Genomic DNA, 25699 nt, shown 5'->3' with positions numbered 1-25699 from the left:
ATAGGTAGCATGAGGAACAACTCCTTTTTTATCACTCACTTGAGCACTCTTCACTTTTTTATTTTATCATTTTTTCCCTGATCACTGCTGAAAAACCCAGTGGTTCCCTCCGGGTGGAGGATGCATGGAATCAACCCAATGATGATGCTATCACGTATTTAAACGGCGGAGAATCAAGATATACCGCCCCGACATACGTTTAACGTGATTGAGGGTTTTTTACCTATACCAGAGACAACCACTTGAACCCTGGTGCCAGTAACTAGTGATCCCTCCCCCTTTGATTATTTATGACCGAGCGTTTGTTTTGGACATGTTCAACCGATAAGCGTCTCTCTACCATAGCAATTTCCTTTTCAAGAACTGAAGCAGCCCTAGTGATAAAATTGTCCAGGGTGCCTCGCACTGAACCACCCAATGAGGCTCTACTCTTCGTGCTTCGTGTTGGCATTTTGCCTGTTTAAGTAATCAGCGTACAATAGCAATAGTAATAGTAGTTGGTACAGACAATGTCACTCAATCAATAGTCTCAGACAATCCGCTGGGGATTAGATGGTCACAGTATATAGTTGTAAATAATATACCTTGTGTAACTGTGATGGTTTCTCATGGAATGGGCCCAGCCCAGCCTCTTCCTGCCCCTGACGGCCACAGACGGCCCGCCCTTTGCCCGGGCTTAGCCCGGCGCTGTCCGCGCGCGGTCCCGCGACGCAGGAGTGACAGCGATCTTATGGCGCCAAACCGGTGTGGGCGGTTCCCCTGCCGCTAAGACTGCTGGGAATGGTAGTCCGTCCCTACTCCGCGGCCGCTGTTGGATTTGGCGGCGGCGGGATACGGAAACGCTGTGGCAAGGAGAACGGTACTGGCACAGGTGAGATGATTGGCAGGGAGAGTCTGCAAGGTCAAAAACTCAAGCTCGCTCTGCCGAAGTGACAGCGATCTTTTGTACGCCTCCTGGCGCCAAAACGGTGTGGGCGGTTCCCCTGCCGCTAGGACTGCTGGGAATGCTAGTCCGTCCCCACTCCGCGGCCACTGTTGGATTTGGCGGCGGCGGGAGACGGAAACGCTGTGGCAAGGAGAACGGTACTGGCACAGGTGAGATGATTGGCAGGGAGAGCCTGCAAGGTCAAAAACACAAGCCCGCTCTGCCGAAGTGACAGCGATCTTTTGTACGCCTCCTGGCGCCAAAACGGTGTGGGCGGTTCCCCTGCCGCTAGGACTGCTGGGAATGGTAGTCCGTCCCCACTCCGCGGCCGCTGTTGGATTTGGCGGCGGCGGGAGACGGAAACGCTGTGGCAAGGAGAACGGTACTGGCACAGGTGAGATGATTGGCAGGGATAGTCTGCAAGGTCAAAAACACAAGCCCGCTCTGCCGAAGTGACAGTGATCTTTTGTACGCCTCCTGGCGCCAAAACGGTGTGGGCGGTTCCCCTGCCGCTAGGACTGCTGGGAATGGTAGTCCGTCCCCACTCCGCGGCCGCTGTTGGATTTGGCGGCGGCGGGAGACGGAAAAGCTGTGGCAAGGAGAACGGTACTGGCACAGGTGAGATGATTGGCAGGGAGAGTCTGTCCGCCAGCCGTGTCCCGCGTTTTCTCGGCACCAGTCTTGCACGGCATCTGCTCCTGCTCTCCAAACAGAAGAAAAGAAGGGTTGCGGTCTTGAAACGAGCGGAAGGAGGAAACGGAAGTCTCTTCTAACCACAACTGCAAACACACACAAAATCCAAACTGAGATAGACTGCTAGACATCCGAATTAGTAGCACGAACACCTACGTATCGAGTGCATATGGCTGGGTTAAAACTGGAATGGCATGGGGAGCAAAAAAACAATGGTTTTAGGCCCAGATCTCTGTACTGGGGTGAATGTATGACATAGGTCTGCATTCTGTCCACCAATCATTCTTTTTGCATTTTTCTTTGTATCATGTGCCATCACCATCAGGCCATAGTCTGTGATTCGTAAATAAATATAATTTTTAGCCACTGCTGAATGAGTGGATGTAAGCTTTTCATTTTAAAAACGATCGCGAGATACCAATCCAGTTACAGCTGGTGTTGTTTAATATTCCCCCCTACGGGTAGGGCTCTACCTCGCAATGTAAAACAAGCATTGGCAAAGCCAATAGGGCTCACCAATTAAGAGAGCTATTGGCTTTGACAATGTGTTTTAAGACATGTTGTACATCAGTGGGGCTGCTGCTGAGCATGGCTAAAAGGTGGTTGGGGTGGGGTGGAGTGTGGTTGGGTAGTGTGCAACAGAGTGGAGTGGGGTAGAGTGGAGTGGGGCAGATTTGGGTAGAGCTGGGTAGATTCTAGTGGAATGAGGTAGATTGGAGTGGGATAGAATGGGGTGGTGTGGAGTTAGGGTAGGTTGAGGTGGAGTGGAGCTGGGAGGATTGGACTTGGATAGATGTAGAGGGGTGCAGCAGATTGGGTGGAGTGGAGTCAGGTGGATTGGGGTGGAGCTGTATAAATTACAGGGGAGTAGATTGTAGTGGGATAGATTGAGTGGAATGGTGTAGATTGCAGTGGGGTAGATTGGGATAGCTTGTAGTGAAGTTTAGTGGAGTAGATTGGAGTGGGGTAGATTGAGGTAGAACAGAGTGGGGTAAGTGATGTGGAAGGGCGTAGAGTGGAAGGGTGTGGAGTGGAGTGGCATATCGGAGAGTGTTTTGAACCATAAAAGTGGCCAGAGCTTTTAACTATATTTGGATAGAATACGCCCAGCTCAGGCCAAAACTCTGTATATAAAGCTCAGAATTGGCATTTTGCTAATAAATTCCTTTACTTTTACATGGGACAAAACCCCCAAATGTCCTTTTTGTCTGCAGCTGGAGGAATCAGTGGACTTTTTTTTGTTCTTTTGTCCTAGCTATGTTTTGTCCCATAAGAAATGGATCACCCCAGTGTGTTAGTCCCAGAATATTGTCCACTATTGGGAAGCATCCAGGATCTTTAAATGTGACACAAAAGAGCTAATTGTGTATAGAGTGTCTAGATTTTTTATTATGGGCATGGAAAATTAGATCTATCAAGTTAACTGTGACGTTGTAGTGGAATGTCCATATCTTGTATTATGCATTAATAATTATAAGATGTATGTTCATTTTAAATGTTGTTGATGACAGAATAGGTTTAAATGGTTTGATATCGGAGGAGTGTAAGTAGTTTTACTAGATCACATACTGTATCGGCTAATTGTTACATGCTCTAACATAACGTCCTTGATGGGTTTTAATATGCGTAGGCCTATTTATTGGATTTTTCTTTTATTTTAATGAGATATTAAAATGCTTGTATTGTTTTATGAACTTTTATGGTTGTCAAAGCCAAAATAAAGTATCAAATCAATTGTATTCAAATATTTGTTTCCACCACACCTCAGAGTTTTAAAAAAATACTCTTCATTTGCACTTTCCTAATTTTATGTCAGGACTGGAGGCGAGGATCATGCCTTCTTTCTTCACTTTATTCAACAGCAGTGACAAGAAGAACAAAGACTACATTTCCCATGAACCAAAGGGAAAGGTAGCAAAGAAAAAAACATGGCAATAACCAATCCGTAACAGGGAACCAGTGTCCAATCAGGAGTCCTCTAGACCAACATAGTCCTTCACTAGTGTCCCCTCTTCCTCTTTCTTCGCTGCTTCGCAGCCAGATAAGTGCTCTTCAGTTTATTTTCTGTTTAGCACTTTGTTTCCTATTTCACTTGCATACGGCTAATTGCGCACGTTAGCGCTGGTTGTTAATTGTATTTTCTGATAGTGCCCGTGAGCGCGATGTGGATTTTACAGTCTTAATTCAATTTTTGGGTTTTTTTCTGTTCTCGTGCTGTTTTTTTACTTTCAGCACGTGGGCTGCGCTCGCGGCTGATCGTGTGGGCCGCGGGAGCAGGGTTTTACCGTTGCTACGCGTTGTTCCGCTGGCTTTGCTCTGTGGACCTCCCGCCGCCAGGAGGTGTGGGAGGTCGTCTCGACACGGCGTTTCTTCCGACTGAGGCATTCAAACACCGTGCGTGCGCCGTTACTTCATTACGGAGCTGCTGTTTCTGAGGCGAACGCCCGTGAGGGTCTGTAAGCAGCGGCGGTGCCTCGCATCTCAATCAAGCCCGCTAGCTGCCAGATTTATTACGCTCTGTCTCCTGCCCAATCCATCTCGGATTCAGAGTCAGTATTCCTGTTTTTCACGCTTCTCAGAGGTCAGGTACTGCCCTAACAAGGGCATCTTGGGGAAGCATCCCAGACCAGCTGTACCCGGAGAGGTGCTTTAACGAGTTTCTCACTCTTTATTTAAAACATAAAGCCAGCTTTATTCCCCTGGGGCTAGAACCCCAAGATTACGGCAGGATATCCGCCCTTTCTTAATCTGGCTGCCACCCAGCCTTGATAACCTAGGCCAGTATTGTCGGCCTGGTGGGTTTCCCACTGTCAAGTAAAAGTCGTGTGTCCATTTACCATGGAGTACTATGACGATTATCAGGAAGAGGAGGACCCTCTCGCAGATACCCCCTGGGGGGATGCCTTTTATGAGGCGATGGACTCGTCTATCTATCAAGCAGTAGATCAGGTTATTGCCCCTTTAGAGGACAGGCTCCCCCACCAGATAGACCAGGCATTTGAGCGCCTTCAACAGCGGATTGCTGCACCTCCCCTGCCCCCGTTCCCTTTGGTTCCGGGTACCCTTGCCTCTCCGCCCCCTTAACGGGCCTGCGAACCTGGGGTAGATTTAGGTGCGTTTGAACGACTGAAGCAGGCCTTTGTGGATAGCCAGGCCTCGCGTCCTGTAGGACCTCCTTTCTCCTCACACCCACAGGCCCTTCCGTCTTCTGACTCAGGCGTAGCGGCGACCCTGTGGTGGTTCCTGGCCCCTCGAGACCCGCCCAGACCTCCCGGGTCGCTCCGGATATGCTTGACCCCAATGACATCATGCACCCCCGGTCCTCAGAATGGTCCCCTGCGGAGAAGGTAGCTACCTACGTAGCACAGCATATCCGACGTCCTCTGCAGAAAGAGGCCCGCAACTGCCTTCGGGGGGAGTGTCCACGTCCCTACCTCGAGGGGAAGGTAGCCTTTACTCCCGAGATAGATCCCCATATGTCAACTTTTCTGCAAAAGTTCATCAGAGACCCTAAGAAAGGGATCGACAGATCGTGGAGGGCGTGCCAAGATAAGCTACTGGACGCCCTCGGGCCCATTACCAAAATCCTCGACATGGCAGAGGAAGCTAAGGAGTCTGGCTCCATCATTTCCCCGGAGACCCTTTCCGGATGGGCTCAACGAGTGGTCATTTTTTGGGGCAACGCTAACTGTGACCTCTCCACCGAGCGCCGCTGGTCCCTCCTTATTAAAATAGATCCGAAGTTAGGTGACCTGGTGGACTTGGAGGTGGGCGCAGTTGCTCAGGGTGGCCTCTTCGGAGAACCCTTTGTGAAGGAACTAGGCAAATTTGTCAATACCTTCACCTCATTGGACAAGGCCCAGTCTACCATCAAAAAGGTTTTCCCGTGTGTTTCTCGCGGGGCCGGTCGAGGCAGGGGCCGCTCGACTGGCCGTCAATCCCATCACACCAACAACAGAGGCTCCGGTCAATACCAGGACCAGTCCCGCTTCGGGAACTTGGACGCCGTAGAAAAGGATTCAGAGGAGGCGCTTCTACCTCAAGTCCCAGGGAGTGTTCTCCCTTTTTCCCCACTAAGAATAGGGGGGCGGTTGGCAGGATGTTACCAGACTTGGTTGACCATTACTCACGATGCTTGGGTGCTCCAAACAGTGCGAGGTTTCCATATAGAGTTTGTAGGAACACCAGTGCAACGGTCTGCCCCTCGGCCCATGCAATTTTCGGTGCAAGATGCAGCGTTGGTGGACGAGGAGGTCGCATCCCTTCTGCGCAAGGGTGCTATTTCCATTTCTTCCCTTCATCCCAGGGGCTTTTAAAGCAATATCTTCTTAGTCAACAAAACCGACGGCGGCAAGCGGCCGGTCATCAATTTAAGCGAATTCAACGAATGGCTGATTTATCGCCATTTCAAAATGGAGGGGATTCACCTCCTTCGGGATGTGCTGCGTCCACACGATTAGATGGTCCGCTTGGACTTCAAGGACGCCTGCCTAGTGATACCGATTTTTCCTCTACATCGCTGGTTCCTTCAGTTTACCTGGCGTCATCGCGTTTACAAGTTTACGTCCCTTCCTTTCGGTCTCTTCGGCTCCCAGGTGTTTCACCAAGGTGCTCAAGCCAGTCGTCGAGTTCTTGAGAGCTCGGGGGGTAAGGATGATTGTGTATCTAGACAACATCCTTCTGATGGATTCATGCCCTCAGCAATTGACAGCACACCTGCAGATGGCAGTGAGTCTGCTGCAAGACCATGGCTTTGTCATCAACGAGTACGGCTCAGTCGGTTACCTTTCTGGGGTTTGTCATAGACTCTACAGCGTCTACGCTCAGTCTCCCGGCCAGGAAGATTACCAAGATCCGACACGAGTTACGTCGTATTCTGACAAAACAGGTGTCTCTCCGCCAACTGGCTCGAGTGGTAGGACTTTTGTCCTCCTCAATACAAGCCATTTTTCCAGACCCGCTCCACTACAGAGCCCTGCAGCGCCTAAAAGCTTACTTCCTTCACAAAGGCTACCCATATTCACACACAGTCCCGTTGTGGGACAAAGCAAAAGCAGAGATCCATTGGTGGTTGGATTTATTTTAAGGGTGTATGGTTGCTCCCCACAATGTTTCTGCTTTCCTTTGTGTCTACAAATGTTGAATAGTTCAGCATTTTACTTTCCCTCAAGCATAAGCTATTTCTATACGGAAATGCACAACCTCCACAGCACCCAAAGAGCTCTCATCCTTACTCTAACAAGGGCTGTGATGCCCTCTCTTGTTACAGGGGCAAATTAAAAGGAAAAGGGAAAACAATGAGATATTGGCACACCAATCCTGGCACGGAATTGTGCTACATGATAGGCAGCTATGCACATATGAATAGCAGAGGCACAGCGCGGGTGCCATGGGCTCTCATGCAAGCAAAGAAGAAGGGCCCATATCCCTGACTTGAGCCTAAAAACAGCTATAATTTGGATTTAGTGCGCTAGGACCTGATGCCATCACACTTGGTTCACTATTGACAGCCACGCCCCTGATGATTGGGTGTAATGTAATCACTTATTGTGAGAGCCAATGGATGCAGGTGCATGACCTGTTTCCCCGTACTGTATGTTGATGTGGTGGGCAAAAGGAAAATGTGAAAAAACATGAGAATGAGAATATTAGCTTTTGGCTTGAACGTCATGAAATATGGATAGCTTTTGCCTGCTACCCTCCATGGAGGTATCTTCTACGTTCCCTCTTTAGAATGAATTATCTAATAAATCAACTTCAGTAATATTATTAGAGTTCCTATTACTAGACTTCGGAAATACACCCACATGGCGATTTGACTGGGAATTGCAATAGCTTTTTTTACAAGATGAGGACAATTGGTTAAGCAGGAGCAGCTCCTCCGTTAAGGCGGCGTGGCCTCGCCCCACAATTCAAATTGCCCCCAGATATGGAAAAAATAAATTAGTAATAAACTTAATTTATTTCCACTTTATTTTTTCAAACCCTGTCCTGAACCGAGCGTCAGGGCAGGGGACGGGGCTTTCTGGATTCTGCTGCTGCCAGTCAGGCAGCCATAGAAAGCAGTGATAGGCTTGGCACTTCGGTTTAAATAGCGCAGGTCTTTTTGGCCGGCCGTTTTCGGACGGTCAAAAAGACTTAAGCAGTTTAAACCTCTCTAACTCAGCTGTCTTAGACAGCTGAGTTGGAGACATCATAGGACTCCAGTGCCCTTGGGAGTGGCGAGAGATGCCACTCCCTCCAATCCTGGAGCAGCTTTCATGCTGCATGAAAGCAGCGCTAAGATTGGTGACTGCAGCTTCCTGGTCCCGCACTGGAGCCTGCCTTCCTGCCTAGATCCGAGCGAGAACGACATCATGCCCGGATCAAAGGTAAGTATTTTTGGTTTTATTTATTGATAACTTTTTTTGTTTTCACTTCCACCCCACTACCCTCCTTACACACCAGCCGCCACTATGATTAAGATGTGTAAGGACCCCCCATGAGATCTTACTCTGACCCAGGCATCTCCAGTCTTCAAGTTGACTGGTTGCATATACAAATGTGTTTATAATGTCCATGCAATCAGTTTATGGCACCCACAGGGTATAGTACCCCCAGGGGCACCCCGCTTACCCCCCTCCCCCAAATTAGGTTACCCAAAGAAGACACAAGAAACAGTTGTAGATGGGTAACAAATGCTGCAGGATTTATTACATAATTTCCAGGATATGTAATAGGTGGGTTATCTTACGGGCGATCCAAGGGCAGGCGGCCATCTACTTCACCTGCCCCGCCTGATGAGCCGGGCAGCACGGGAACGACCCGCAGGTGCTGCCCCCCAAGTGATTCTTTTTCGATCACGTGCCGTTGAGATTCTACTCACACCCCCCCTCTCGGGGCGGAGCGTCGCATAGCAAACCCCCGGTTGTTCAGGCCCACAACCGCCCACAGGCCTAGCGGGGCGCCGACCGGCTTCCGGGACCTCTCGGAGGCTCCTCGTTTTGGCTCAGGCACCACGTGGTGCCGCGCAGAGGTACCCTTTGTACCGGCCTGCTTCCAGATCGCCCTGTAACTCCGCCTGCAACGAAAAGAAAACATTAAAACGTTCAGCCAAAAACCCCACCCCACCACACCACGCCGGGTAAGCGGTAGGGAGGGTAAAAGGGCGAGGTGGGCGACAAAGAGGTCGCCAGTGAGGGTGGGGGAAGGCTAAATAGCCTTCCCCTCACACCTGGGCCCGGAAGTGACGCGCCTTTCGCGTCACTTCCGGCCCCCTACACGGAGGGGGGCACGATCAGGAACCCTGCCCCCGCCCCCCCCGAAGTATGGAGTGGGGAGGGGTGACCGGGGCCCCGGGGCCACTAAGGCGCCGACCGCCGAGTGGCCCCCTGCGGGGGCCGCGGTCAGCGGCATAGTACCCCCAGGGGCACCCCGCTTACCCCCCTCCCCCAAATTAGGTTACCCAAAGAAGACACAAGAAACAGTTGTAGATGGGTAACAAATGCTGCAGGATTTATTACATAATTTCCAGGATATGTAATAGGTGGGTTATCTTACGGGCGATCCAAGGGCAGGCGGCCATCTACTTCACCTGCCCCGCCTGATGAGCCGGGCAGCACGGGAACGACCCGCAGGTGCTGCCCCCCAAGTGATTCTTTTTCGATCACGTGCCGTTGAGATTCTACTCACACCCCCCCTCTCGGGGCGGAGCGTCGCATAGCAAACCCCCGGTTGTTCAGGCCCACAACCGCCCACAGGCCTAGCGGGGCGCCGACCGGCTTCCGGGACCTCTCGGAGGCTCCTCGTTTTGGCTCAGGCACCACGTGGTGCCGCGCAGAGGTACCCTTTGTACCGGCCTGCTTCCAGATCGCCCTGTAACTCCGCCACAGCCCTGGAGGCGGCTAACCGTCGCAGCCAGGGCCCCCCACCAACCCGCTATAGTCTTACCTGCCACCTCTCCTATCTAGGGCTTCCTGCGACTAGCTGGAAGGGAACCGTCCTAGCAGAAGGGAGAGTTTGAAATTCTGCCACTTCATGACAGTGTGACAGCGCTAGCGGGGCTCAAACCTTGTGAGATCCCTTATATCCACAGGCCAAAAAGATGATTCTGAAGTTTTGCCACCTTATGACACTTTGACAGCGTTTCCTGGACTCGAACCCTTGTCCTGTGAGACCATTACAACCGTAGGCACAAGACCTACCATTGAGCTATGGCTCCAGGTTGTTGAAGAGTTTGAAATTTGCCAACTTCTGACACTTTGACAGCGTTTACGGGACTCGAACCCAAGACTTACCAGTGAGCTATAGCTCCTGGTGTTGTAGATGGCCCCATCAAGGCCCCCAAGGCCCGAGACGCTATCCTAATCGGAATAGGGTCTGCTGAAATAAAGGACCCATTGGGCCTGGGGAGATGTGCCAAGAACTATTCGCCCCCCATGCGGGCAGGTTACCCTCTTCACAATTATGGGCCTGCCCTCTTAGGCTATGAAGGCGAGAAGGGGTTTACTTAACCTTTGGCCAGCCCCTCTGATTGCTAAACCCGGGGCACAGGAGAGCTCCTCGCTGCCAGCGCCTGACCATGGGCACCATCCCCTATTCCTTATGGGAATTATGCCCCTACAGATCCCTCAGTGATGTAACCCCCTAGGCGTACCAGCTTCGGGAATCTATCCAGCTTAAACATTGCGCGCTGACAGTAAAGTTCACGCGTTGAGGATTGACTAAGTCCTGCTACGCCCTTCCCATCATGCTCCTCAGAAGGAGGGTGGCGGGGGGTGCCCCCCACCACAACCCAGAGCATCCCCAGCGGTGCCAAATTCCTGCTCCGTTGAAGTAGAGATTCAGTGCACCCTGGGCGTGACCAATGTTCTATTGCCATAATGTCCCCTTGTGTTTGCCCCGCTGACACCCCAGTTATTGGGACAGCAGCCCCCATATGCTGGCTGGCGGCGCCCCCTGAGAACGGTAAAAGTGTCCGTAACCAGGATCCCAGTCTCCGCAGCTGCAGTACGCGACCAGTGATTCCGGTGGAGAATGCCACCAGCCGCAATGGTCCTCTAGGCATTATGAAAAGCACTATTTTACCTGGGCCTATCTCCAAATGATGGTGATTTCACCCAGCTGACGGCCGGAGGCCCGCCTCTGGAGCCTATTCACCTGTTTTGCTACTCGGGCCCCCTTCTGGGTGGGCCTCCGAGTTAGGGCAACGCGCGTGCTCCCCGGGCACGGTGCTGCTGACCCAGTGCGCACGCTGGTACCTTATCTGTTGCTAAATGCCCTACCGCTGGAAGCTTCCCAGGAAAAGTAGACTTCGAGGTCCCGCCTAAATTGATCCCATCGCCTGGGGGGAACCCAGTGGTGGCAGGACCTGTATGGTAACTCCATCCCGGTGTAGCTATCGCTTATTTGTGCCGCCGAAGCAGGCAATGCCCCCTTAGTCTCAAGTTCTACCCCTAGAGAATAACCTTGGGGGCAGACAAGTCTGTGGGAACCAACCGGAAACTTTGGTTCAAATACCGGCCCTTATTCTGAACGTTGCGAATGCTGCACGGTCAATAAAGCCCTGACGCCCTGGGGCTCTACGTGGTCTTTACCAAACTTTGCACGACCGCACACTTGCTATATAACAACTATACCACCCACAAACCGGGTGGAATGTCTTCATCGAAGCAACCCGAAATCTGTCTTTGGTTGCATGGGAATGCCCCCCAAAGTACATCTGGACCTATTCCTATATGGTTCCTTCAGCTACTCCTCCTGCATGCCTAACTCTTGGTTATGGTGCCCCGCTCAGTGTTCTGCAGGCTAATCGGCTTAACCATGAACTATCGGTCGATTTGAGACAGAGGTAAACCCCGGGTTGCCATCCGCTCGCGAGCGGCGCACCCGCAACCACTTGGACAATCACGCTGGTAACCTTGTGCCGTGATTTAAGCCCTAGTGATGCGCTATGTGGTGACCACTTATTCTTTGCCGCTAAGTCAGTGCGTCCCCGTATTCAATGCGATTGGGGCACTGAGCTGCACCCATATCTAACCCATCTAGTGGCTCAAACCAGACTTCCTTTAGCATTAGATAATAACTACCATTCTATCTTGGTTGCGTAGCCCTGCCCGACTAGGCACCCACCCGGGTGTCTAGGTTACAGTTAGATATGTGTGAGTTCCCCATATCAGTGACCGTTGAAGGCTGCCCACATAAGCATGTTGGCGGGGCCGAGTTGCAGGCTTAAGCATACCTTCTTTTAGACTGTCGGCAGCGACCCGTGTGTAACTGCCACTAACATGGCAATGACCGTTCTACGTTAGGACTATCTCCCCATGGTCCGCCCTGCCCAAGGACTGATGCACCTGGGAGGGCGAGGCCGTAAGGAATGGGGGGTGGGTGTCGAGGCCAAACAACAATGACAAACGACCCAAGCCCCCTTTCAGCAAAAGGTTGGAGACGAGCGACACGTGGTCACGTGTGGTCGGGATCGGACTGCGCGACCCTTGCTGTAAGTAGCACTTTTATGACGCGCGAACTCGACCCGAAGTTATGGCAACGCTGTGCATGAGCAACATATTTACACACATATTCGGGCACGGGAGTGAGATCATGAGCCGCCAGGTCCACCACCCTCGGGAACCCAGGCATACCAGGTCCAGCAGCTCGCATACATATTCGGGCACGGCGATATTCATTGATTTACCTAGCATCGCAACCCAGCGTGAACCCTATCCGAAGGTAATCGCGCGCCGTTCATGAGCACTGTATATACATGCATCATCGGGCACGTGGATATTAAATTATCTTCCCAGAGTCCCAGCGTGACCCGCCCGAAGGTGTTGGAGTGCAGTACATGAGCCATAGGTATTAACATACGTACTCGGGCACGGTCGATTAGTGATTAGCTCAAACCGTAATGTGCGCGAAATTAATCGAGCACCGGGCACAAGCACCGACTGAATAACCTATTCGGGTGCAGGGGGTGTCGTAATGCCCGTATTCATTTACTGCGCGCGAATGTGGGCACAAGCAATTCTTGTGAATAATACGTGCACTTGTATCATGTGTCTGCATTATAGGAAACCAGCAATACATGCTGCATATTTATCTAGCGTGAAATCGACCCGAAGGTATTGGAGCAAAACTTGCGAACTATGCCTGCACTTGTATCAAGTATCTGCCTTATAGCAAGCCAGCGCATACACGTTGCATATTGTATTTGCGCGAACCAGACGCCAAAGGTATTGCACCGCTTCACATGAGTAATGTCTTTACGTTACAAATACAGGTACGGGGGGCGTGAGAGATACGTACCATAGAACACGATCCCCATTCCAGGTCACGCGAGCACCGCACCAGATTAAGCCTTGAGGTGCGTGGGGGGATTAGTAATACCCGTAATCGCCTGATGTGAACAGTGCATGTACTGGTATCATGTAGCTGCCTCATCGGAAGCCTGGAATTACATGATGCATATTATATAGTGCGAACTCGACAATAAGGCATTTGGAGCACTTTACATGAGCACCGTATTTACATTACATCCTCACGCAGGGGGTGCTTAAGAAATTCGTATTATATTACCCGATCCCCAAAACCGGATCACGCGAGCACCGCACCCGATTTTCCATTGAGGTGCGGGGGTTTTATTAATGCCCATAATCGCGTATGTGAACAGTGCACGCACTTGTGTCATTTATCTGCCATATAGGAAGTCAGCAATACATGTTGCAGAATTATATAGCGCGAACTGACCTGAAGGTGTTGGAGCGCTTTACCTGAGCACCTTATTTACATTACACATTCAAGCACGGGGCTTACAAGATTCGTGTCATACTAAACGATCCCCGTGCCAGGTCCATTGCGCCTGCCGCACGCAGCCCACTGCATGCCCCCCCCCACCCTCAACGGCAGCGTAGCCGACGGGAGGGGGGGCGATAACCTTAACCTTAACCAGGGAGAGCCACCGGGGTTGCACTTTCCGCGATCAGCGGGGACCCAGGCAGCTCCCAGCCTTGCAGTGCTGGTGCATTGGGGCTGTGAACCCACGCTAGACTCCTACCGGCTCCCACGGCACAGGGTATGCGGCTTCAAGCCGTCCGCACCCCCTTTAATTTACTTCGCTCGCGAGGGCGACCGCCATTGCAAAGTATGCCCCGCGGGCGAAAGGCCGACGGACCCGCGATCACTAAAATGTGCGCCCTGCCGGACGGTAATTGATCCTTTACACCGCGCTATAGCTCCCGCCTTAAATAGCACCGTCTGTACATTTCCGATTCAGGCACGGGAGGATAAGTGATTTGCCCAAAATCACAGGAATGGACGCGACTACGAGGCTCGAAACCTGCCAATGAGTCCTCGCGCCTACTGCGTGGATCAAACCCACGACGGTGAATTGAAACCCACGACGTTGCAATTAAGTGTTTCCCGCTCTACCAAACTGAGCTATCTGCAGAACTATTCCCGCACCAATGGCGGTAGCGCAGCCGACGGACCACACCACCGTCAAGGAGATTCCGTGATGTTCAATTTTTGGAGCGCCTTAACTTGGCACCACACAACACTTTGCACCTTTAGTTTTCAAACTAAAACTGCTCAATCAGCGAGGAATTGGCAAGCCTAATAGACGTAATGCCGAGCCATCCTAACCAGGGAGGGAGCCATGCCCTATGCAGTGGCAGCAGAGCACGCAGCCTCTCCTTAAAGAGAGGGCTCTATAATGGCACCATCTATCCAGCGCGACCGATTTGGAGCGCTTCCCCTAGCACCACGTATGCAGATGGAGCTGGAGCTCCCTATCGTGTCACACAATTGTCTGCATTGTCACCGTCTGTACATTAATCATTCAGGGACGGGGTAACAGGTGCTAGACGCGCCACTATGCTCAACTAGTAATTATTTGCTTTGGTAATCATCACGCGAGGTCGCCCGGGTGTATGGGACACCTTACCCGGGGAAAATAAGTGATATATTCCTTATCTAGCTTGAACTCGACCCGAAGGTATTGGGGCCCGTAGCACCGTATTTACATACACATTTAAGCACGGGGAGATTAAGTGATTTGTCCCGAATCACAGCATGTGGACGCGGCCTCGCGGCTCGCCCCCTGTATTCCTGCACCAGAGGTGGCAGCGCAGCCGACGGACCACATCCCTTCCCAAAAGGGGAGACGCGAGCACAAAGTCACAGGGAGATTGTGATTACCCAGAAACACAGGAGGATCAGCGTTGAAACCGAACTCGAACCCCGGTCCCCAGACCCAAGCCTGCTAACGTGGCTCGACACAATGGCCTCACTAAAAGGCACACTTTACTTCAACTATCCAGGGAAACAGAGAACGCACCTCGCACCCTGTGCCCACTGAATGCAGTGGAACATAATTTATGACTACAACCTCCCGCGGCGTAGCGATCTCGTTCAGGCTGTTACGGTCCCCCACTGCGCATCGGAAACATTGCTGCTTCCGGACTCCCTGCCCTGCCCCTGGCCAGAGACTGCAGAAAGCACTGGTTAGCCCCAGAGGGAGGCCACGAGGGACTCGCTGCCCCCCCCGTCCTCCCCAAAAGCAATGACCCTCAGGAGCAGTCGTGTGGTGCTGTACACGAGCACCGAAGACAGTGCCAGGAGATGGAGCGCTGTGCGTACGCCCCGTGAAAATTGGACCGGGGCACGTGAAGATGAATAATTCGCCCAAGACCACACTGACTGTGAAGTGGTGCAGACGGCTAGACCCAGGCACATAGAGAAAGACGGAGACTAATAGAAATAGATAAGAACAAATAAAAGATCTAGAGATAACTAAAGAATGGACACAACCACATTTGATGAGCTGTGTAGTGTCAAAGAGAGAGAGAGCAGCACAGCACCATTTTGACTAAGATATTGTGTGTTTCTCCCTGTCTGTGCTGGAGCACTTTTGTCTGCCTTGTGCTACGCACTATTGTGCAAAGCCATCTCTGTAATGTACCGCCTGGGTTTTGGACTGGAAGTGTACCCTGCCACTATAAAATTTTGTGCTTACACATAATTTAAAATTGCTATTCATTAGAGCACCCCATCCAGGGCCATCCCCCCCTTGTGCCGAAGGGCGGGACGAAGTGCTCGCCCAGGCCATACCTAGCAACCCGGAACCCCGCACCCGATGCAGTGCCACTAGCAAGGCACTGCTCAACGATACCAGATTGAAAGCATGACCGGGCGCGGGTGTCCCAAGAAACAGCTGGCACAAAGCTGAGTGACTGGCCACGCGGCGTGCCACAGAATAGAATTTAAAAGCACGTCTCCGTAGAGACAGAAACGTTTCCCCTGCGCCTTGGTTCTACCATAAATAGCAGCAATGATATTCAAAACCCACGTCTCCGTAGAGACAGAAACGTTTCCCCAGCGCCTTTGACCTCTCGACGGCTTTACCATATGCGCATTTGCCCCCTGAGCTGTCCTGCCTGCTCAGCCCTCTCGCGCCTCGCTGCGCCGTAATTGCAGGCTGATACCCCCCAACTAAGCGCCGACATGCCCCGCCGAGTGTGGGGGGGGGGGGGGGGGGTCACCGGAGACCGACCAAATATTCGCAACCGGCCGACAATCCCCGCACAAAAGGACGGGCGTAAATTCCCCCCCCCGGCCAAGACCCAGGAGAGGCTAGCCACCCAACGCACATCCGACACAAAGGCCCTGAGCCATCGTGGCCCAACTTGCGCCCTCCCCGCCCGCGGCTATCCGGGCCGCAGGGCCCCGTCGACCTGGTACTGCCCAGGGACGGGGCCGGGGCGAGAAGGGTTAAGCAAGACTCACCTAGACAGCAAATGGTGACGGTGGGACCCGCGAGGCGATGTCGACGGCCACAAAACCCCGAGACAGCGACGACCGACCGAGGTGGGTAAAAGGGCGAGGTGGGCGACAAAGAGGTCGCCAGTGAGGGTGGGGGAAGGCTAAATAGCCTTCCCCTCACACCTGGGCCCGGAAGTGACGCGCCTTTCGCGTCACTTCCGGCCCCCTACACGGAGGGGGGCACGATCAGGAACCCTGCCCCCGCCCCCCCCGAAGTATGGAGTGGGGAGGGGTGACCGGGGCCCCGGGGCCACTAAGGCGCCGACCGCCGAGTGGCCCCCTGCGGGGGCCGCGGTCAGCGGCAATGCTCTCAAAGGGCAAACAGGTGCCCAAGGAGCTGCTCCTCTACTTCCCCTGCCCAGTCAACCGAGGCCTGTTGCACTGTAGGGTAATCAATAATCCTCTGAATAGCAGAGACAGATTTATGAAGGCTTTGTGCTAGTGCTAAGTCACAAAAAAGTGACGCAAACTGGCACGTTCTTGATAAATAGTATACTATCCAGAGAAAATCTTGCTCTGACATGAGAAGTAGCCCTAAAATAATGCTTAGTAGTGCTATGCATTATTTTGCATTTAAGGGGCGTCTCATGAGGTGGTACATGGGCATTCCCATGCAACCACGCATCACTTTTGATACAAAGCCCTAGTTACTAAAAATGGTAGACAGGGTTTGCGCCCAAAAAAGTACACTGCCTCGAGGCAGACGAAATGTTTCAAAAAAGTTTTCATTTTCTGAAAACATGACTAACTTTGCATGTATGTATATGATATTTCCATAGAGCAAACCTAGCCATAAGTAAGCAAAGAACTATGCATGGTTAAAGACAAGCATAAAGCCAACAAGTAATAGGAGAGATAGATGGTTTGTGGAGCGTTAAAGCATTATGATGTAGTGTTACTTGAAGAGAGGAGACCAACTCTTTCCTATACTCGAGCAGCATTGGAGTGGTCCTGATGGATGTTGTTCCCGATCATGGGTGCATAGATGAAAAAGGCCTGCTTTCTTGAAAAGATTCTATATCCTAAGCATAGTGTATTGTACTGGAAGTATCACCTTCCAGGACAAAACCTATGATTGACATCATGCAGACACCCTTGCACTATGGTGTGCCAGAGCATGGGATGACAGTGGATATGGTGCTGTCCTGCTATCTTCCTTTTATGCAACGCAACAACTTTGGTTGCTGTAGTATGTTGTGTATATTGTAAGTGAATCTGCCTTATCCTGTTTTATTTAGAGAAGATGAAACAGAGTGTGTTGATTACTCTATAAACATATACAACCATTGGCACATATACATGCCAACGTTCTGTGAGCAAAAAGAGGTAGTATTTTTCAAGCTTTAAAACCAATAATTGGAATATTGATAACATCACTGCAAATTACATCACACACACGATGGGCACCTCAGAAAAGCACATGAACTCAATGAGAAGTCAGGTCAGGATACATTTTGTGACCTGCTTACAAAAGTGCTCAGTAACCCACTTAGCTGCTTTATACTGATCCAAATGTGCGACGAGTGCTTTACACACACATTCAAATGAGTTAACTACCTCAGTTACCGCATGAGAATTGTGGTAAAGAGGCTGACTGGACAAGATTTCTGCGGTAGGTGCCTTAACCCCACAATGCACTGTGCTGGTAACACTGTCCCCGTAATACACCTTCTTTCTGGCGTCAGTCTTCCTGTTTCCTTCCTTTTCTCCTATTTGTTAATTCCCCAAATTATTGTTTCTGTGTCCAGCCAAATTCCCCGCCGTGAACGGAAGCTGCAAGAGCCTGTGTTGTACATGCTAGTTGTTCAGGGGATCATAGAGTCTCAGGACTCAGTTTGTCTCGTTGCCCTTTATGTCACGTGACGTCACGTCCTATCAGGGCAAGGCCTCGTCTGTGACGTCAAGGGGCGGAGAAGAGCGCGGAGAGCGGTAGCCGGCAGGTTGTGATCGCCGCTCCTCGTGGGCCTATATATATATATATATATATATACACACTTATTCTTGGGACAAATAAAGACAACTATAAAACTCCACCTGCTTCCTTCTTACGACGTGTGTCACTACAAATGGCGACGAGGGTTCCGGTTGTGAAGGCCCACGAGAGACTCTCCGTTATCCAGTGAAGGCGGCGATCGGTGAGCGGCGCACATGTGCTCTCGGAGGCTGCGCGCTGCGGCCGCTGAGTGAGGCGGAGCCCTTCCCACGCGGGTGTCTGCTGCTGAAGCCCCTCCCTGCATTCGACGGTGCCTGCATTGTCTGTGTGCCTTCGGCCATCCCGGCCGAGTGATTCCTCCCCCTGCCCACGTGCTCCTGACTTGCGGCGCTGCCGCTGAAGCCCTGCTGTGCTGGTGCCCCCCCCTTCAGCCTCAGTTGAACTTGGTTGCGAACTCCACGAGCCCTGAGGTCCAGGTACTTTCGGTTTCTTTGGGGTCTCGCCTGGGGGTATTGGAGCCCTGCCTTGTGCCTCTCTTTGCGTGGTGGGGCCCAGCCTGTCCTGAGGTGCTGCTGCTGCGTTGGGGTGCCTGCCTCCCGAGCCACGACTGTGTGGAGTGTGCTTCGTTTCGTTATGGCGCACAACGGCAATATCTGTGTCCCGCCTCTCTTCCTTGAGGTTCCCGGCAAACCGTGCATGAAGTGGAAGAGCTGGTTGAGGGCCTTTGAGAACTATATTGTTTCCGTTGATGGTGCAGGGTATGCTGCGGAGCGCAAAAAGGTGCTTTTGTTCGGTCTGCTGGGGAAGGCTGGTCAAGACGTCTTCGACAGTTTGCCCGTGTATGTGAATCCGCCTGGGAGTTCCGGTCAGCTCAATGTGTACCAGGAGGCGATGAAAGAGGCTCGAGCTGCAATATTCTGAGGAAACTAACATTATGGTGGGGCGCCACAAGTTTGCTCTTCGAAAGCAGGAAGAGGGAGAGACTATAGAGGAATATATTGCCTGCTTGCGCGTCCTGGCATGACTGATACCTACATCAGGGACCAGGTGGTGTTCTACTGCCATTCCAAAAAGGTGCAGGAACGGCTGCTGACGTGCCGGGATCCAACGCTGCAGGAGGTGGTGGCGATTGCGAAGGCCATCGAGAGGTCTTTGGTGTCCACAAAGGAACTTGCTAGTACTAGCCATGCTTCCAGTGTGTTTTATGTGCAGGACAGGAGTAGGTCTGTCCAGAAGCCTCCTGAAAGAGGGGCGAGTGATAAGGGAGCGGGTAGGAAGCCGCTCGCTTGCTTTAGGTGCGGGGCACTGGATCATTTGGCGGACAGCAAGGCTTGCCCTGCGCTTGGTAGGAAGTGTACAAAATGCAAAAGGTTGGGTCATTTTGCTGCTGTGTGTAAGACCAGGAGGTCTGGTAGCAGTGTGACAGTGAGTTCTGTAAGCGAGGGTGATTTCAAAACGAATGCGGATATCGTGCTGTCTATTGATGCGGAAGATGGGCGAGTGAAGGGACCCATAGGCTCTGTTATGATCGGCACTGTAGAGCTGCCGTTTACGGCTGATTCAGGTTCCCCAATTACCTTAATTTCTGACACTACGTTTGATGCGAAATGGCATGGTGTGCAGTTGCGTGTGACGGATGTGAATCCGAAAGCATTTGGGGAGCAGGACATAGTGATGAAAGGATATTACAGTGACACTCTCACTTTCAAGGGGAGGGCAATCACAACAAAAATGTATGTGGCTGAGAAAGGGAGGAGCCTTGTGGGATGGAAAGATCTGGCGAAATTGGGAGTGATGCTAGTCCCGGGGGCGGCAGATCCCATAGTTCTGCGGGCGGACTGGGTTAACTTTATTCAGCCAGGAGACGAGCCGGGTGGGTTGTCCGGAGTCATCGATAAATTCAGTTCGGTCTTTGTAAATGAAGTAGGATGTGTAAGAGGCTTCGTGCAGGACATCCAGCTGAAGGAAGGGGCGGTGCCGATTAAACACAAGGTCAGGACCGTGCCTCTCTCAGTCAGGACAGAGCTCAAGGCCGTGCTGGACAAGTTGAAAAATGAAGGAGTGATAGAAGAAGCGCGTGCTTCAGAATGGGTGTCCGCGATTGTCGTGTCCAAGAGGAAGAAAACTGGAGATCTCCGTTTGTGTGTGGACTTGCGGTCCCTCAATAAGAATATCCTGGTTAATTGTCACCCGCTGCCCAACATTCAAGACATTTTGGCGTCTACATCGGGGTCACGGTATTTTACCTTGATAGATCTGAAATCAGCATACCACCAGGTGTGCCTCACTGATGGGTCCAAGAAACTGACCACGTTCGTCACTCCGTTCGGGGCGTACAGGTACGTCCGATTGCCTTTCGGACTCGCCTCGGCATCGGGGGTGTTTCAGAAGTTGATGGATCTGCTATTCTGTGACATGGCTGGGGTCGAGGCGTTCCAGGATGATATCTTGATCCACACTAAGGATGAAGCGGAGCACCTGGAAGTGCTGGGCAAGGTATTGGAAATCTTGTGCGAGAAGGGGATGACAGTCTCCAAGGACAAGTGCAAATTTATGGAGACCAAGATCGAATACTTAGGGCATGTCCTGACCCCGGATGGCATTGCGCCCAAGGACGACCTGGTGAGAGCGATCAGAGAAGCTCCATGTCCTGGTGATAAAGACGCCCTGCGGTCCTTCCTGGGGCTCAGCGAGTACTACTCGAAGTTTCTGCAGGGGTACGCGACCGCGGTGGAGCCACTGAGGGCGTTGCTGAGGAAGAATGTGAAGTACGTCTGGACTGCGGAGCAGGACGCGGCGTTCGAGTCCGTCAAGCGGGCCATTGCGGTGGCACCGGTGCTGCAACCTTACAACAAGGACTTGCGGAATGTGGTCACTGTCGACGCCAGCGCTAATGGCATAGGAGCGGTTTTCTGTCAGTTTCAAGGGAAGAAAGAGAACACTATTGCCTTTATATCGCGCTCCTTAAGCGACGCCGAAAAACACTACAGCACCATCGAGCGTGAGACGCTCGCTTGCGTGTGGGCGGTAGAGAAGCTAAAGAATTACTTGTGGTGCAAGGTGTTCGAACTCGTCACGGATCACAAACCCCTGATTTACATGATGGACGGAGAAGGCCGTGGCAATGGGAAGGCCAGCTCGCGGCTGCTGCGTCTACTATCCAAGCTGCAAGAATATCATTTCACGATCCGGCACATCAAGGGTGGCCTTAACAGCAGAGCAGACTGCCTGTCCCGCATGCCGGTGACGGTGGAAGATGACGTATCCCTCGATGATGCGGAGTGCGTGGTAGCTCTGGTGGATGCAATGGCTATGTGCGAGGGATCCATCTCAGAAGAGGAGTGGCTTGCTTCTCAGGAAAAGGACATGGTTATTCGTACAGTGATGGATCACATGACGTCCCACTGGCCTCCTGTTCGGAATTTGCGAGGTTCGCTTAGGTGTTTCCAGCAGGTGAGCGCGGAACTCACTCTTGAGAACGGATTCTTGAAAAGGCACGAGTTGTTCGTTCCCCCGGAAAGTCTAAGGGGAAAGCTGATCAAGATAGCCCACAAGGGTCACCCTGGCAGCACCGCGACCAAGAACTTGCTGAAAATGTACTATTGGTGGCCGGGGATGAACAGCGACGTCTGCGAATTCGTGGACCGGTGCGAGCAGTGTCTGAGGGCGGACAAGCATTGGAAGACCAGCAAAGGGGAGCTGCAGAGGGTAGACATACTGGTGAGCCCGTGGAGCAAGGTTGCTATCGACTTCGCGGGTCCGTTCACGTTGCTGCCGGAGGTTTGCAGATTTCTAATTGTGATCACCGACTACTACTCCAAGTGGATACATTACAAGTTTGTCCGGGAAGTTACCACTGACCGAGTGATCCAGGTGCTTCGGAAAGTCTTCGCAGTGGAGGGGCAGCCGAAGGTCATGGTTTCCGACAATGGCACACAGCTCGTATCCAGGAAGATGACGGATTTTCTGGCCAAGTCGGGGATCAAGCAGGAGAAAACCCTGTTGTACAGTCCGAAGAGTAACGGGCAGGTGGAAAGGATGAACAGGTTTCTTAAAGAGGGGATCCAGCTGGCCGTTGCGTCCAATTTGGATGTCAAGGCGTTTCTTGCGGACAAGGTGCACACTTACCATAATACCCCGAATGTAGTTACAGGCCACACACCTTTCTATTTGATGAGGGGGAGGAAGTGTACCAGCGAGCTTACTCCCAAGTACAACAAATGGTATGATGTAAGAGAGGACACGGAGGTCGTACAAGAGGAGACGCTAAGAGTCAGGGAGCGTATTATGGCCAAACAGGAGAGCACCAAGCGATACGCTGACATGCTGAATAAAGCCAAAGCAAAAGACGTGGAACAGGGAGATTGGGTGCTAGTAAAGAAGCCGCATAAGGTGATGAAGGGGGAGTCAGTCTTCCAAACCCCTGTGCGGGAAGTTACTAAAGGGGCAGTGTGCTTAGAAAGTGGAGGATGGCGAAGCAAAGATGACATTGTCAAGCTCAAAGCTGGCCAGGAAGAAATTATTTTGAATAGAAGTCATGCGAGTGGTGCCAGGAGTGATGATAGTGTACTAAAATGGCAGGAGAATGAGGTTGCAGACAGGAGGGTGTGGGAGGATGAAGGATGTGTTGACACCTCGATCATAGATGGAGCTAGCAATAGCGATGCCGCCAATAGTGAAGAGGTGCGATTTGAGGCTTGTGAAACCAGTGGGCGGGGTGGAACGAAGCCCATACAAGGGCGTGCTGGCAACCAGGGTACCCAGGACTCAAACCACAGTAGTAGCAGCTCATGCTCTGAGGGACGCCCTCGGTTTGTTGCTCCAAGTAGGCCTTCTAGACATGTTAGGGCGCCCAAGCGTTTTGAAGATTTTGTAATGAAATGAATAATGTTTTAATGTTTGCATTGTTGAGGAGGGAGATGTTGTACATGCAGGGGATCATAGAGTCTCAGGACTCAGTTTGTCTCGTTGCCCTTTATGTCACGTGACGTCACGTCCTATCAGGGCAAGGCCTCGTCTGTGACATCAAGGGGCGGAGAAGAGCGCGGAGAGCGGTAGCCGGCGGGTTGTGATCCCCGCTCCTCGTGGGCCTATATATATATATACACACTTATTCTTGTGACAAATAAAGACAACTATAAAACTCCACCTGCTTCCTTCTTACGACGTGTGTCACTACAAATGGCGACGAGGGTTCCGGTTGTGAAGGCCCACGAGAGACTCTCCGTTATCCAGTGAAGGCGGCGATCGGTGAGCGGCGCACATGTGCTCTCGGAGGCTGCGCGCTGCGGCCGCTGAGTGAGGCGGAGCCCTTCCCACGCGGGTGTCTGCTGCTGAAGCCCCTCCCTGCATTCGACGGTGCCTGCATTGTCTGTGTGCCTTCGGCCATCCCGGCCGAGTGATTCCTCCCCCTGCCCACGTGCTCCTGACTTGCGGCGCTGCCACTGAAGCCCTGCTGTGCTGGTGCCCCCCCCTTCAGCCTCAGTTGAACTTGGTTGCGAACTCCACGAGCCCTGAGGTCCAGGTACTTTCGGTTTCTTTGGGGTCTCGCCTGGGGGTATTGGAGCCCTGCCTTGTGCCTCTCTTTGCGTGGTGGGGCCCAGCCTGTCCTGAGGTGCTGCTGCTGCGTTTGGGTGCCTGCCTCCCGAGTCACGACTGTGTGGAGTGTGCTTCGTTTGGTTATGGCGCACAACGGCAATATCTGTGTCCCGCCTCTCTTCCTTGAGGTTCCCGGCAAGCCGTGCATGAAGTGGAAGAGCTGGTTGAGGGCCTTTGAGAACTATATTGTTTCCATTGATGGTGCAGGGTATGCTGCGGAGCGCAAAAAGGCGCTTTTGTTCGGTCTGCTGGGGAAGGCTGGTCAAGACGTCTTCGACAGTTTGCCCGTGTATGTGAATCCGCCTGGGAGTTCCGGTCAGCTCAATGTGTACCAGGAGGCCGTGAAGAGGCTCGAGCTGCAATATTCTGAGGAAACTAACATTATGGTGGGCGCCACAAGTTTGCTCTTCGAAAGCAGGAAGAGGGAGAGACTATAGAGGAATATATTGCCTGCTTGCGCGTCCTGGCCCAGGACTGTGAATTTGCGGGCATGACTGATACCTACATCAGGGACCAGGTGGTGTTCTACTGCCATTCCAAAAAGGTGCAGGAACGGCTGCTGACGTGCCGGGATCCAACGCTGCAGGAGGTGGTGGCGATTGCGAAGGCCATCGAGAGGTCTTTGGTGTCCACAAAGGAACTTGCTAGTACTAGCCATGCTTCCAGTGTGTTTTATGTGCAGGACAGGAGTAGGTCTGTCCAGAAGCCTCCTGAAAGAGGGGCGAGTGATAAGGGAGCGGGTAGGAAGCCGCTCGCTTGCTTTAGGTGCGGGGCACTGGATCATTTGGCGGACAGCAAGGCTTGCCCTGCGCTTGGTAGGAAGTGTACAAAATGCAAAAGGTTGGGTCATTTTGCTGCTGTGTGTAAGACCAGGAGGTCTGGTAGCAGTGTGACAGTGAGTTCTGTAAGCGAGGGTGATTTCAAAACGAATGCGGATATCGTGCTGTCTATTGATGCGGAAGATGGGCGAGTGAAGGGACCCATAGGCTCTGTTATGATCGGCACTGTAGAGCTGCCGTTTACGGCTGATTCAGGTTCCCCAATTACCTTAATTTCTGACACTACGTTTGATGCGAAATGGCATGGTGTGCAGTTGCGTGTGACGGATGTGAATCCGAAAGCATTTGGGGAGCAGGACATAGTGATGAAAGGATATTACAGTGACACTCTCACTTTCAAGGGGAGGGCAATCACAACAAAAATGTATGTGGCTGAGAAAGGGAGGAGCCTTGTGGGATGGAAAGATCTGGCGAAATTGGGAGTGATGCTAGTCCCGGGGGCGGCAGATCCCATAGTTCTGCGGGCGGACTGGGTTAACTTTATTCAGCCAGGAGACGAGCCGGGTGGGTTGTCCGGAGTCATCGATAAATTCAGTTCGGTCTTTGTAAATGAAGTAGGATGTGTAAGAGGCTTCGTGCACGACATCCAGCTGAAGGAAGGGGCGGTGCCGATTAAACACAAGGTCAGGACCGTGCCTCTCTCAGTCAGGACAGAGCTCAAGGCCGTGCTGGACAAGTTGAAAAATGAAGGAGTGATAGAAGAAGCGCGTGCTTCAGAATGGGTGTCCGCGATTGTCGTGTCCAAGAAGAAGAAAACTGGAGATCTCAGTTTGTCTGTGGACCTGCGGTCCCTCAATAAGAATATCCTGGTTAATTGTCACCCGCTGCCCAACATTCAAGACATTTTGGCGTCTACATCGGGGTCACGGTATTTTACCTTGATAGATCTGAAATCAGCATACCACCAGGTGTGCC

Source organism: Triturus cristatus, chromosome 7 (assembly GCF_964204655.1).
Source record: "Triturus cristatus chromosome 7, aTriCri1.1, whole genome shotgun sequence".
Lineage (NCBI taxonomy): Eukaryota > Metazoa > Chordata > Amphibia > Caudata > Salamandridae > Triturus > Triturus cristatus.
This window is presented reverse-complemented; position numbering follows the sequence as displayed.